The 13,546-nt window shown below is 31.4% G+C and overlaps 3 pseudogenes; all 3 read right to left on the reverse strand.

Annotated features, from left to right (window-relative positions):
• Positions 1-43: 43 nt before the first annotated feature.
• Positions 44-7,038, reverse strand: LOC129251484 (NADH-ubiquinone oxidoreductase chain 2-like; annotated as a pseudogene).
• Positions 7,039-11,555: 4,517 nt separating this feature from the next.
• On the reverse strand, positions 11,556-12,405 carry LOC129251457 (cytochrome b-like; annotated as a pseudogene).
• Positions 12,406-12,409: 4 nt separating this feature from the next.
• Positions 12,410-12,949, reverse strand: LOC129251485 (NADH-ubiquinone oxidoreductase chain 6-like; annotated as a pseudogene).
• Between the last annotated feature and the right edge of the window lie 597 nt (positions 12,950-13,546).

Below are 13,546 nucleotides of genomic sequence, written 5' to 3' on the forward strand. Positions count from 1 at the left end.
TAATAATTAAGAATTTACTAAATAAATAGATTTAACTAAATTTTTATAAGGTTATGTAGATAATAGACACTAAAATTAATCTAAATGTTGAAATAAAAGATAAAATTATTATACATTTAAATGAAATTTTGTTAACTTGTATATAATTTATTCAGTTGTTTTCATTATAATTTAGTATATTATAAAAGCGGCGAAACATAAACGTAAATAAAAAAATAATGTAATTAAAGTTATTACCGTTATAATTGTCATAAGAGTGTATTGATTATTTAAAACTAATAATTGAATAACTAATCATTTTGGTAAAAATCCAATAAATGGGGGAAGTCCACCTAAGGATAATAAATTTAGAAATAGTATGAATTTTAAAATTTTTGAATTAAATAATGAATTAAACAATTGATTAATATGATACATTTTAAAATTATTAAAGATAAATGTTAAACTAAATGATAAAAATGTATAAAAACAAAAATAAATTATTCATATTGATTCACTAATTTGTATTGCACTTAATATTCATCCTAGATGATTAATTGATGAGAATGCTATTAGTTTACGTAAGGATGTTTGATTTAATCCTCCTATTGATCCAATAATTGTTGAAAGAATAATAATTGAAAAAATAAAAGTATTTTGTTGAATTGTAATATATGAAATTATTATAATCGGCGCAATTTTTTGTCATGTTATTAATACTAAAGCATTTATTCAGGATAATCCTTCTATAACATTAGGGAATCAAAAATGGAAAGGGGCGGCTCCGCTTTTTAGTAAAAGGGAAGAATAAATAATTATATCATTATATATTGAGTTTGATTGAAATATAGGGAAATTATTAAGATATATCATAATAATAGCAAATAATAAAACAGCGGATGCTATTGCTTGAGTTAAAAAATACTTAAGAGAGGCTTCTGTTGATATTAAATTATTATCTCTTATTAGGGGGATAAAAGATAATAAATTAATTTCTAAACCTATTCAAGCACTTAATCAAGAATTAGATGATACCGTAATTAATGTTCCTACTATTAAAATAAAAAAAAAATATGATTTTGGCAGAATTATTGAAAATTAAAAAGAAAAGGATTAAAACCTTTATAAATGGGGTATGAACCCAGTAGCTTAATTACCTTATCTTTTTACTAAATAAATAGATTTAACTAAACAATTTTTTTACTTAATTTTATTTATATTTTGGTGTATGATGCACAAAAGTTTTTGATGCTTTTAGAAATAGTTTAATTCTATTAAATATAATGAATGTAAAGTTATAACATAATTTACCCTATCAAGGTAACCCTTTTTATCAGGCAATTCATTAAAGGAAAATAACTTATTTGAAATGAAATAGGCTGTTTTCATTGAATTTTTTTTTTTTTTTTTTTTTTTTAATAGTTGATTTATTAAAAAGGGGATAAATTTAATTAAACTTGTTTATTTAATTATAATAATTAAATATAGTAGATTAATAATTATAGGAATTTGTTTATCTAAATAATTAAAAATTCCAATATAGACATCTCCGAGAGGTAAAAGTACAACTCGTATATAAATATATAGATGAATATAAAAAATTTAATTTTTATTATTAATTTATACAAATGTCTAACGTCAGATTAAAGTATGTGCCTATAAATGTAATATACAATTCTGCATTTTCTAATTTAAAGGGGGATTTTAACAAAATTAATAGACATCTATTAATTAATTAAATATTTATATACATATAGATATTTATTAATCTAACTTAGTATATGTCTTATTATTATAAAATATATTATTTAAGAAAAAAAATTTTTAAAATTAAAAAATAAGAGGATTATTTATCAATAAATATTAAAATTTAATAAATATGAAAAAAAAAATTAAAAAATTGAGTTAAATCTATTTATTTAGTAAATTCTTAATTATTAATTTCATTTAATTTTGTTATTTTAACTAAATTTTTTATGATAAATAATTTAAATTAAATATAATTATTTTGTACTTATTAGTTCTATAAATTTATTCATATTATTTAAGTTTTATTAATTTACTAAATTCAATGAACTTATTTGAAATGAAATAGGCTGTTTTCATTGAATTTTTGTTTTAAATAGTAAATTTGATTAGGGGTCTTTTACTTTTAAGAAAGAAATATTAAAATATTTTATTAAATTTAAAATTTAATTATAATTATTTTATATAAATAGTTGTTATTTTTAATTTACTAAATAAATAGATTTAACTAATTTTTTTTTTCTAATGATTGATTTATTAGAAAGGGGATAAATTTAATTAGACTTGTCTATTAAATTAAACTTGTTTATTTAATTATAATAATTAAATATAGTAGATTAATAATTATAGAGTTTTGTTTATCTAAATAATTAAAAATTCCAATATAGACATCTCCGAGAGGTAAAAGTACAACTCGTATATAAATATATAGATGAATATAAAAAATTTAATTTTTATTATTAATTTATACAAATGTCTAACGTCAGATTAAAGTATGTGCTTATAAATGTAATATACAATTCTGCATTTTCTAATTTAAAGGGGTTTTTTAACAAAATTAATAGGCATATATTAATTAATTAAATATTTATATACATATAGATATTTATTGATCTAACTTAGTATATGTCTTATTATTATAAAATATATTATTTAAGAAAAAAATTTTTTTAAAAATTAAAAAATAAGAGGATTATTTATCAATAAATATTAAAATTTAATAAATATGAAAAAAAAAATTTAGTTACATCTATTTATTTAGTAAATTCTTAGTTATTAATTTCATTTAATTTTGTTATTTTAACTAAATTTTTTATGATAAATAATTTAAATTAAATATAACTATTTTGTACTTATTAGTTCTATAAATTTATTCATATTATTTAAGTTTTATTAATTTACTAAATTCAATGAACTTATTTGAAATGAAATAGGCTGTTTTCATTGAATTTTTGTTTTAAATGGTAAATTTGATTAGGGGTCTTTTACTTTTAAGAAAGAAATATTAAAATATTTTATTAAATTTAAAATTTAATTATAATTATTTTATATAAATAGTTGTTATTTTTAATTTACTAAATAAATAGATTTAACTAAATTTTTTTTTTCTAATGATTGATTTATTAGAAAGGGGATAAATTTAATTAAACTTGTCTATTAAATTAAACTTGTTTATTTAATTATAATAATTAAATATAGTAGATTAATAATTATAGAATTTTGTTTATCTAAATAATTAAAAATTCCAATATAGACATCTCCGAGAGGTAAAAGTACAACTCGTATATAAATATATAGATGAATATAAAAAATTTAATTTTTATTATTAATTTATACAAATGTCTAACGTCAGATTAAAGTATGTGCCTATAAATGTAATATACAATTCTGCATTTTCTAATTTAAAGGGGTTTTTTAACAAAATTAATAGGCATCTATTAATTAATTAAATATTTATATACATATAGATATTTATTGATCTAACTTAGTATATGTCTTATTATTATAAAATATATTATTTAAGAAAAAAAAAATTTTTTAAATTAAAAAATAAGAGGATTATTTATCAATAAATATTAAAATTTAATAAATATGAAAAAAAATAAAAAATTTAGTTAAATCTATTTATTTGGTTGGTTGGTTGGTTTAAGGGTGACCCCGCATCGGAGTACCACATAGACCGCAAGTTGGGTCCGTTGTGTTGCCCTAGAGCTCATTATTTTAAATGATTTCCCCACCTAACCGAGATTTTTTATTGTAGATTTTGGTCAAAGATATTAATTCGTTTCGAAAATTTGATGAGAGATTCGATTTTCAGGTCCGAGAGTACTGAAAGATTGTCAATTGTTGGAGAGCCTAGAAGAGCGAGTCGACTTCTGGCTAGACCCGGACAACTGCACAGCAAATGTCTGCTCGATACTTGCTCATCTTCGTCCTCGCAGTATCTGCACAGGTCGTTTTGAGGAACCCCGAGCCGACGTGCGTGAGTGCCCAAAAGGCAGTGGCCGGTGATAAGAGATGTTATATGCCTTAGTTCGTGTTTCGAAAGACTTATAAGGGTTTTTGTCTGTTTCAGATTGTAGGATGGCCAGATTTGTCTGGTCGTAACGCAAGTAGTTTCCACTCGCCACCTCCGATCAGCAATGCTGTGAAATTCTCGATCAATGAGTAATTTAGATGTTGAGAGCGGAATGTGGATTGTGGGTAAGTTACTAACATATGATTGCGCAGCTCCAGCTCTTGCGAGCTCATCAGCTTTGCAGTTACCTTCGAATCCACTGTGACCCGGTATCCAGATAACTTGGACAGAATTCTGAACACTTATCTCGTTAAGAGATAAGAGACAGGATCGAACCACATCTGAGTGGGTATAAGAGGAGCTGAGTGCTCGAACAGCCGCTTGACTGTCGGTGAAAAAGCGGATATCCTCTAGTGATATTCTATTTTCTAAGAGAGTTTTCGCAGCATACCAGATAGCGCATACTTCCGCTTGGAATACGCTACAGTAGTCGGGTAATCTAAATGATAGATTGATGTGAGGGGAATTGGAAAAGATTCCAAATCCCACTTTGCCGTCTTGTTTTGAACCATCTGTATATATAGTCAGAGGGCCATCGATTTCGGTAAGATTTGTCTTCCATTCTTCCCTGGTTGGGAGTGAACAGGAGAATAGCAAGGGTGGTGATGGAAGACTTACATGATAGTCTATGTCGGAAGAGATAACAGTGTTCCTGTTCAGTATGGCCGAATGGCCGAGATACTTATTCCATTTCGATATAGCATTCATGCGTGTCGCTGCTTTCGCTGCAATCGCTTTGCCAGCCAGATCGATAGGGAACAAGTGAAGCAACGTGTTTAGAGCCTTAGTAGGTGTTGTACTTAAGCATCCTGTTATCAGGAGGCGGCTGTTCTTTGAACTCGATCAATTGTGGCTACTCTACACCGTTTTTCGAGTGCTGTCCACCATACAACCACACCGTAGAAGAGTATCGGTTTGATGATCGAGGTATATATCCAATAAATGATCCGAGGTGAAAAACCCCAGGTTTTGCCTATAGCTTTCTTACAAGTATAGAGAGCTATGAAAGCTTTTTTACATCTGTTTTCGATGTTCAATTTCCAACTCAACTTCCTATCTAGAATAACTCCTAGATATTTAGCTGAATCGGATAGAAGTAATGATTCCCCTTTTAAAGTTATTGTTTGCAGTGGAGGAGATTGTTGTTTCCTATTGAAGAGAACAAGATCTGTCTTCGCTGGATTCGCATTTAGTCCGCATTCGGTGCACCATTTTGACAGAATATTGATTGAGCGTTGCATGAGCTCAGTGAGGGTATTCAGGTGTTTGCCTGACACGCAGAGAGCAATGTCATCTGCATAGGCTACAACCTTGCAGCCTGCTTTTTCGAGATTTCGAAGCAAACTGTTTACAGCGAGATTCCAGAGAAGGGGTGAAAGTACTCCGCCTTGAGGAGTGCCTTTGACGGCGTACATTCTCATGCGGCTTACCCCAAGCTCTGAAGTGATTATTCTATTTTGGAGCATTTGTTCGATCATCTTTCGGATGGAGTAATTGATACCCAATTTGGCAATTTCAGACAAAATAGCGTTGGGTTCAATATTATTAAAAGCACCTTCTATGTCCATAAATGCGACAAGAGAGTACTCTTTATTGTGAAGGGAAGTTTCCACTGTTTGCACCAGTGAATGAAGTGCCGTTTCAGTCGATTTCCCTTTAGTGTAGGCATGTTGTGCCTCAGAGATCAACTTAGTATCAAGTTGGGTTTTGATTTGCTAATCTAAGACTTTTTCAAAAGCCTTTAAGCAAAAAGAGGTTAGGCTAATGGGCCTGAAGTCGTTTGGTTTGCAGTGTGAAGGCTTTCCCGTTTTCGGAATGAATACTACCTTCGATTTCTTCCAAATTGTCGGAAGGTAAGAGAGATTTAAACACTTGTTAAAGATCCTTGTTAACCAAGGCAGTAGAATTTCCAGTCCTTCTTGAAGTTCTGCTGGAATGATGTTGTCAGGACCTGGTGATTTAAATTTTTTAAAGCTTAGTATTGCTGTAGAGATGCTGTTAGAGCTGATTAGATCTGATCTATTCCCATAATTACTCTGAAGAGTGCTGGGAAGTGCAGGTAAGTTGGCAACACAGCCTGGAAAGTGAGATTCTAGAAGTATTCTAAGAGTGTGGTCAGTTGAAGTAGTCCAAGTTCCATCTTGAGTCATGATAAAACTGGGAGAGACTGGGTTTGATGCAAGAATCTTGCGTAGTCTGCTTACTTCTGAAATGTTCTCTAATTCTTGAGTGTATGATCGCCAGGATGTGCGTTTTGCACTTCTGACAGCTTTCTTAAAGTCTTTGAGACATTGTCGATATTCTTCCCATTCGTCTGTTATTTTAGATTGGTTAAAGAGTTTCCGAGTTCGATTGCGAAGTTCTGAGATTTCTGGAGTCCACCAAAAAGGTTTATGCTTACCTCCTGTTTTTGTCAGGGGACAAGATTGTCGTGCTGCGCTTTGACACGTCTTCGTTATCATGTTGACAGCGTTTTCGATATCGTTTTTATTTGCCATTTCAAACTGCCTGATATCAGGAAGTCCATTAGCAAGATGTTCTTTATATTTGATCCAATTCATACGTTTTTTGTTAAGGTACTTCATGGGTTTTGCCGTTTCGGCTTTTAAAGTGAATGTTATATATTGGTGGTCGGAAAAAGAGTGCTGTTTGTCAACGCTCCAGTCCTGCACCAGTTGTGTACATGATTCGCTAGCAAGAGTAATATCGAGTACCTCTCTTCTAGACGAGTTAAGAAACGTAGGGACATCACCTCTATTACATATATCAAGCTTATTCGCTAGAATATAATCAAAAAGTTGCTCACCTCGTGTGTTGTTGTTTGTACTGCCCCAAACAGAATTATGTGCATTAGCGTCTGCTCCAATAATGACGCGTTTCTGGATCAGATGCGCCGTATTGACGAGCCTTCTCACTGCTTCAGGAGGAGGCGCCTCCGCTGCGTCGTAAGGCATGTAAGCCGACACGATCCAAATCGGGCCGTGGACTGCTTCAACCTCTATGGCAGTGGTGTCAGCATTGCTAAAGGGAAGAAGAAAAGCATTAATATGTTTTCGAATGAGAATACAAGAGCGCGATCTAACCTTAGCCTCACCTTGAAACAAGGTGTAGGGCCTATCTTTCAGGCCGCATATCTTGTTGTTTGATATCCAAGGTTCTTGGATGAGAATGATGTCTTCTCTGAGGTCAGAGAGACGAAGAATGAGGGCTGCCGAGGCAGCCTTAGAGTGGTGCAGATTAATCTGCAGCACTTTTAGACGGACATTCAATGACTGTGGCGTTCGCGTCATCACCGCTATCTAAAAGACTATCCTCGTCCTCGAGTTGAATGTTGAATAAGTTTCCCACAAGTTCGCTGTTTGATTCCGAGTCGGACTCAATCGTCGAAGCTTGTGAGAGAGGCTTATCGACATCCATCTCGGGGGCCGCCGTACTCTCTTCGCTGGGTGCGAGGAGATTTTTCGGCTGATAGGTCCAAATGGTAGTGGTAGTGAACCCGAATGCCACAATCCCCTTGCGGTCGTCCAGTGCTTGAACGCTTTCCTGGTCCAGGAGCAGCGTGACATGTCTGGAGTTTCCTGAAGGCTCTTCCACCTTAACTACCCTCCAGTTTTCGGTGGGTAGGTTCGGGTTTCCGATCTTCAGTAGCTCCAGGATGGTTTCCGGATCGGATGGCTCTACAGGTATTCTTGCTCTGCCGCGGGGTTTGTTGGGAATTTCGCTCTTTTTGATGAGTTGGAGATTCGCTCCGGGCCATACCTCGCCGAGTCGGTCGAGGGCCTTGCCGTACAGGCTGACCGAACGTTGATCCGAGCACGAGATCAACTTGACCCTTGCCTGGAACCATCCCGCGTCAGAGGAGAAAGGAGGAGGCCCTGGGTTCTGCTTCAGAACGTCCAGGTATCCCAACTGGAGTTTTCTCTCCACAATCTTCCAGTTTGATGGAGAGATGAAACCGTCAGGGTGGCTCTTATCCACTACCGCCATGACCAGACTATCTCTGGCAACTTCGCAGAACTTGCGTAATTTGACCTCAGAGGAAGCTTTATGCTTCTTGGGGTCGTTGGAGCTATGAGGATCCTCTGAAGACCGCTGCCGCTTAGCTGCACTCGGTTTATCTCTGGACGCCTCATAATTCCGAAGGACCTCCCGGGCCCAATCGAGAGTTGACTTTTGCTGGTCGGACAGCTCCTCCTCAGGGGTTTTGCCGAACTTTTCCATGAGGAAAGTGGCGCGTCTTCGATCTCTGTATCGACGGAGATGAGGAGGGATGGGTTTTCTGGAGACTTCTGTCCGACTTGTTTTCCCAGTTTCTGGCAAAACAGATTTGGTGATCACTTGGTTTTCCGCAACCGAGTCGGTTTTGGAGGAAGTAGAAGCCTCAAGGGAATGCGGTGGTGCCTTAGTGACGTTTTTGCTCTTAGCGAGCACTTTCGCCACCGAAGGGGTCTTCCGCGTCGGGAAGGAGTTTGTTGTGTTGTTTGTTTTTTGTTTGTTGATTTGTTCATAATTTTGCGGTGCGGTCACTCAGCTGACGTGTCAGCAGTCGTAACCTGGGATTTAGATAGGGAAATAATGGGGTCCGCCACGCCAGAGCCCTATGCCGTGGTAAGTCGAATTGAAACTGGGGTGCGACAGGTGCCCCAGAGTCCGCATACTAGCGACTTAGCTCACCCTAAGCCATGCATCCCTCGGCGTGTGCTGTTCCACCTTGGATTGGTAGCCTTTGATATAAGGGAGTGGCCTTCTCCCCGTGAGCCCATGTTTATTCCATTCGTATTAGCAGAGACATGACCTACTACTACGAGTGGCTTCTCGCCATCCACCGAAGTGGATATGGGTCACTGCCAGCAATTATGGCAGTTACGGCACGCGTGCAGTAACCCTGCACTACATGTTGTTCCCCCTACCATAGTTGTTGGTTGACGAGAACTAGGCTGGTTCGCGAGTAGGCTTTTACCACCTACTTAACCACAGAAGATAACTGTGGCTTACCCTATCCACCACCTGGGACGCGCCGCAATAGGTGCCCAACCCAAGGGATTTATTAAAGTTAATGTGTCAAAATTATTTTAAATAATATAAATTATTAGAAATGAGATGTTATTCGTTTATAAAGGTATCTAGTTTTTTTAGAAATAAATTTAATTTACAAATTTTTAATTTTTAATTTATTTTTAAGTTTAAAAATTTATTAATTTGAATATTTTAAGGGATAAGCTTTAAAATAAAATATTAAAAATTATTGAATAATTGATTTAAAATGTATGCATAGAATTAGCAATCATTTATAAGTTTGTTATAAATTATTTTATAGTTTTATATTATTTAATTTTGTTTTCATTGAATTTATAAAAATGTTTTTATTAATTTTAAATAAAAAGTAATAATGATTAAATTATTATATTTAAGTATTGTTAAAATATTTTATATTGAAAAGTTTATATAAAGAACTCGGCAAATTTATTTTATACTCGCCTGTTTAACAAAAACATGTCTTTTTGAATTATATTTAAAGTCTGACCTGCCCACTGAATAAGTTTAAATGGCCGCAGTATTTTGACTGTGCAAAGGTAGCATAATCATTAGTCTTTTAATTGAAGGCTGGTATGAACGGTTGGACGAAGTATAAGCTGTTTCATATAAATTTATAATAGAATTTTATATTTTAGTTAAAAAGCTACAATAAAATTTTATTAAAAGACGAGAAGACCCTATAAATCTTTATATTTAATATTAACTAAATTTTTTTGATTTATTTTATTTTTTTAATATTAATTATTTTGTTGGGGTGATATTAAAATTTAATGAACTTTTAATTTTTTAAAATCATTAATTTATGAATTATTGATCCATTAATAGTGATTATAAGATTAAGTTACTTTAGGGATAACAGCGTAATTTTTTTTAGAGTTCATATCGACAAAAAAGTTTGCGACCTCGATGTTGGATTAAGGTATAATTTTGGGTGTAGCTGTTCAAAGATTAAGTCTGTTCGACTTTTAAATCCTTACATGATCTGAGTTCAGACCGGCGTAAGTCAGGTTGGTTTCTATCTTTAATAAATTGCAATATTTTAGTACGAAAGGACCAAATATTAAAATAATTAAATTTTAAATAATAGAATATTATTAATATAAATTAACTATTTTGGCAGATTAGTGCAATAAATTTAGAATTTATTTATGTAGTTTATATTACAAATAGTACTTGATTTTTATGGAAATAATTTTATCTTTTGTCGGTAGATTAATTTTGGTAATTTGTGTTTTAGTAGAGTAGCTTTTTTAACTCTTTTGGAGCGTAAAGTATTAGGTTATATTCAGATTCGTAAAGGCCCTAATAAGGTTGGTTTAATAGGAATTCCTCAACCTTTTTGTGATGCAATTAAGTTATTTACTAAGGAACAAACTTATCCTCTTTTATCAAATTATATTTCTTATTATTTTTCTCCTATTTTTTCTTTATTTGTTTCTTTAATTGTTTGATTATGTATTCCTTTATTTGTGAAATTATTTTCTTTTAATTTAGGAATTTTATTTTTTTTTGTGTTGTACTAGATTAAGAGTTTATGCTGTTATAGTTGCTGGTTGATCGTCTAATTCTAATTATGCTTTGTTAGGGGGATTACGGGCAGTTGCTCAAACTATTTCTTATGAAGTTAGAATGGCTTTAGTTTTATTATCTTTTGTTTTTTTAATTGGAAGTTATAATATTTTAGATTTTTTTTATTATCAAAATTATATTTGATTTGTCGTTATTATATTTCCAGTTAGACTTGTTTGATTTTGTATTTGTTTGGCTGAAACTAATCGTACACCTTTTGATTTTGCTGAAGGTGAATCTGAATTAGTTTCTGGATTTAATGTTGAATATAGAAGTGGTGGACTTGCTTTGATTTTTATAGCTGAATATGCTAGAATTTTATTTATAAGTATATTATTTTGTGTTATTTTTTTTGGTTGTGATTTGTTTAATTTAATATTTTATTTAAAATTGGTTTTTATTTGAGTCCGTGGAACTTTACCTCGGTTTCGTTATGATAAATTAATATATTTAGCTTGAAAGTGTTTTTTACCTTTTTCTTTAAATTATTTATTATTTTTTATTGGAGTTAAGTTATTTTTGATATATTATATGTTGTTAATTGATTTTAGTAAAGTTAATAGGAAATTGTTGTTCCTATATTATGTTTTCAAAACATATGCTTGTTCAAGCTCATTAACTAATTAATTAATTAAATTGTCTCATCATTTATTAATTAGTGGGTTAATAACATAATATAAGAAATAAATTACTGTTAGAATTTGTCCGACTAATACATAAGGATCTTCTACAGGTCGTGCTCCGATTCATGTTAATAGAATTACAGTAACTACTATAATTCAAAATAGAATTTTATTTATAAGATAAAATTGGATCCCCCGAAAGTTTCTTAGATGATAGAATGGTAAAATTGCTAGGATTGCAATTGATAAAACTAATGCAATAACTCCCCCTAATTTGTTAGGAATAGAACGTAAAATTGCATATGCAAATAAAAAGTATCATTCAGGTTGAATGTGAACTGGTGTTACTAAAGGATTAGCGGGGATGAAATTATCAGGGTCTCCTAATAAGTAAGGGTAAATTAAGTCTTTGTATGTAACGTATGGGTGGAATGGGATTTTGTCAATATTAGAATTTAATCCAATTGGGTTAATAGATCCTGTTTGATGTAAAAATAATAAATGAATTAGTGTTATTGCTAATACAATAAATGGTAAAATAAAATGAAATGTAAAAATTCGGGTAAGGGTGGCATTATCTACTGCGAACCCTCCTCAAACTCATTGTACTAAATCAATTCCTAGATAAGGAATTGCAGATAATAAATTTGTAATAACTGTGGCTCCTCAGAATGATATTTGTCCTCATGGTAAGACGTATCCTATGAATGCTGTTGCTATAACTAAAAATAAAATTAGTACTCCTACTAGTCATGTAGGTGTAAATAAATATGAACCATAATAAATTCCTCGACCAATATGTAGATAAATACAAATGAAGAAAAATGATGCACCATTAGCATGTAATGTTCGTAATAATCAACCATAATTTACATCTCGGCAAATATGATTAACACTATTGAAAGCTAAGTTGATATTTGCTGTGTAATGTATAGCTAAGAAAAGCCCTGTTAGAATTTGAATAATTAAACATAATCCTAATAGTGATCCGAAGTTTCATCATGCTGAGATATTAATTGGGGCTGGAAGATCTACTAGTGCATTGTTTGCAATTTTAAATAATGGATGTTGGGTTCGTAAAGGTTTGTTCATTAGTTTAATTTATTAATCGTAGGGGTCCATAGAATAATTTAGTAATTTTTACTACTGCAATTAATGTAATTAATAGACAATTTATTAATAAAATAGTAATTAAATTTGTTGGATAATTATATAATTTATGAAGATTTAAAGAATTTTCTTCCGTAAATATATTTAAGTTAATTATGCTTTGTATTTCATTATTTTGAATGAAGGATGAAATATATAATTTATCTATAAATCATCTAATACTTATTAATAAAATGAAAATTAATATAAATGAGAAGGCTGTTTTCATTGAAAGGGAGAATATTTCATTTGATGCTAGAGATGTAACGTAGATGAATAATACTAATACTCCTCCTAGGAGTAGTAAAAGTAATACATATGAAAATCAGAATCTTTTAGCTGTTAATCCAGTTAGAAGACAAATTTGTATTGTTTGAATTAATAATATTAGTCCTATTGCTAATGGATGATTTATTTGAATGAAAATAAGACTAGAGATTAATGTTGTGGAGTATAAAGTTAGTTGTATAATATCAGGAGGTACAATAGTTTATTTAAAATATTAATTTTGGGGATTAATGATAAAGTTATTTCTTTTCTCTTGAAGTTTTAAAAGATTAATTCTTATTTTTGATTTACAAGACCAATGTTTTTGTTAAACTATTAAAACTAATGTTAATGCTATTATATTGGGGATTACCTTGTTTTTTAATTTTAATGGGAGTATTTGTTTTTGTTTTTAATCGTAAATATTTATTATCTATACTTTTGAGCTTGGAATATATTGTTTTAAGTTTATTTTTTTTATTATTTATTTATTTGAATTTAATAGATTTTATAAGATATTTTAGTATAATATTTTTAACTTTTAAAAACCTATACAAGCCAACTCAACAACTTTTCGCTCACCCATGTAGAGGCAAAGCTAGCCCTGCTAGAGCGTCATTGCAAATTCCTGGATGAACTGCAGTCGCAAATAGAAGTTTAAGACGAGCCGCAATTTCAAGGTGACATTCACTCCATGGAAGATGATACGTACAGTAAAGTCAAGGCGGCATATGCGGAGAGACTTGCCTTATTGCGTACTAATGGCATAGAAGTGTTGTTAAGCAGTACAGTTGTCCAACAGTCAATGCTATCACCG

This window comes from Anastrepha obliqua, unplaced genomic scaffold, assembly GCF_027943255.1.
Source record: "Anastrepha obliqua isolate idAnaObli1 unplaced genomic scaffold, idAnaObli1_1.0 ptg000023l, whole genome shotgun sequence".
NCBI classification, from domain to species: Eukaryota; Metazoa; Arthropoda; class Insecta; order Diptera; family Tephritidae; genus Anastrepha; species Anastrepha obliqua.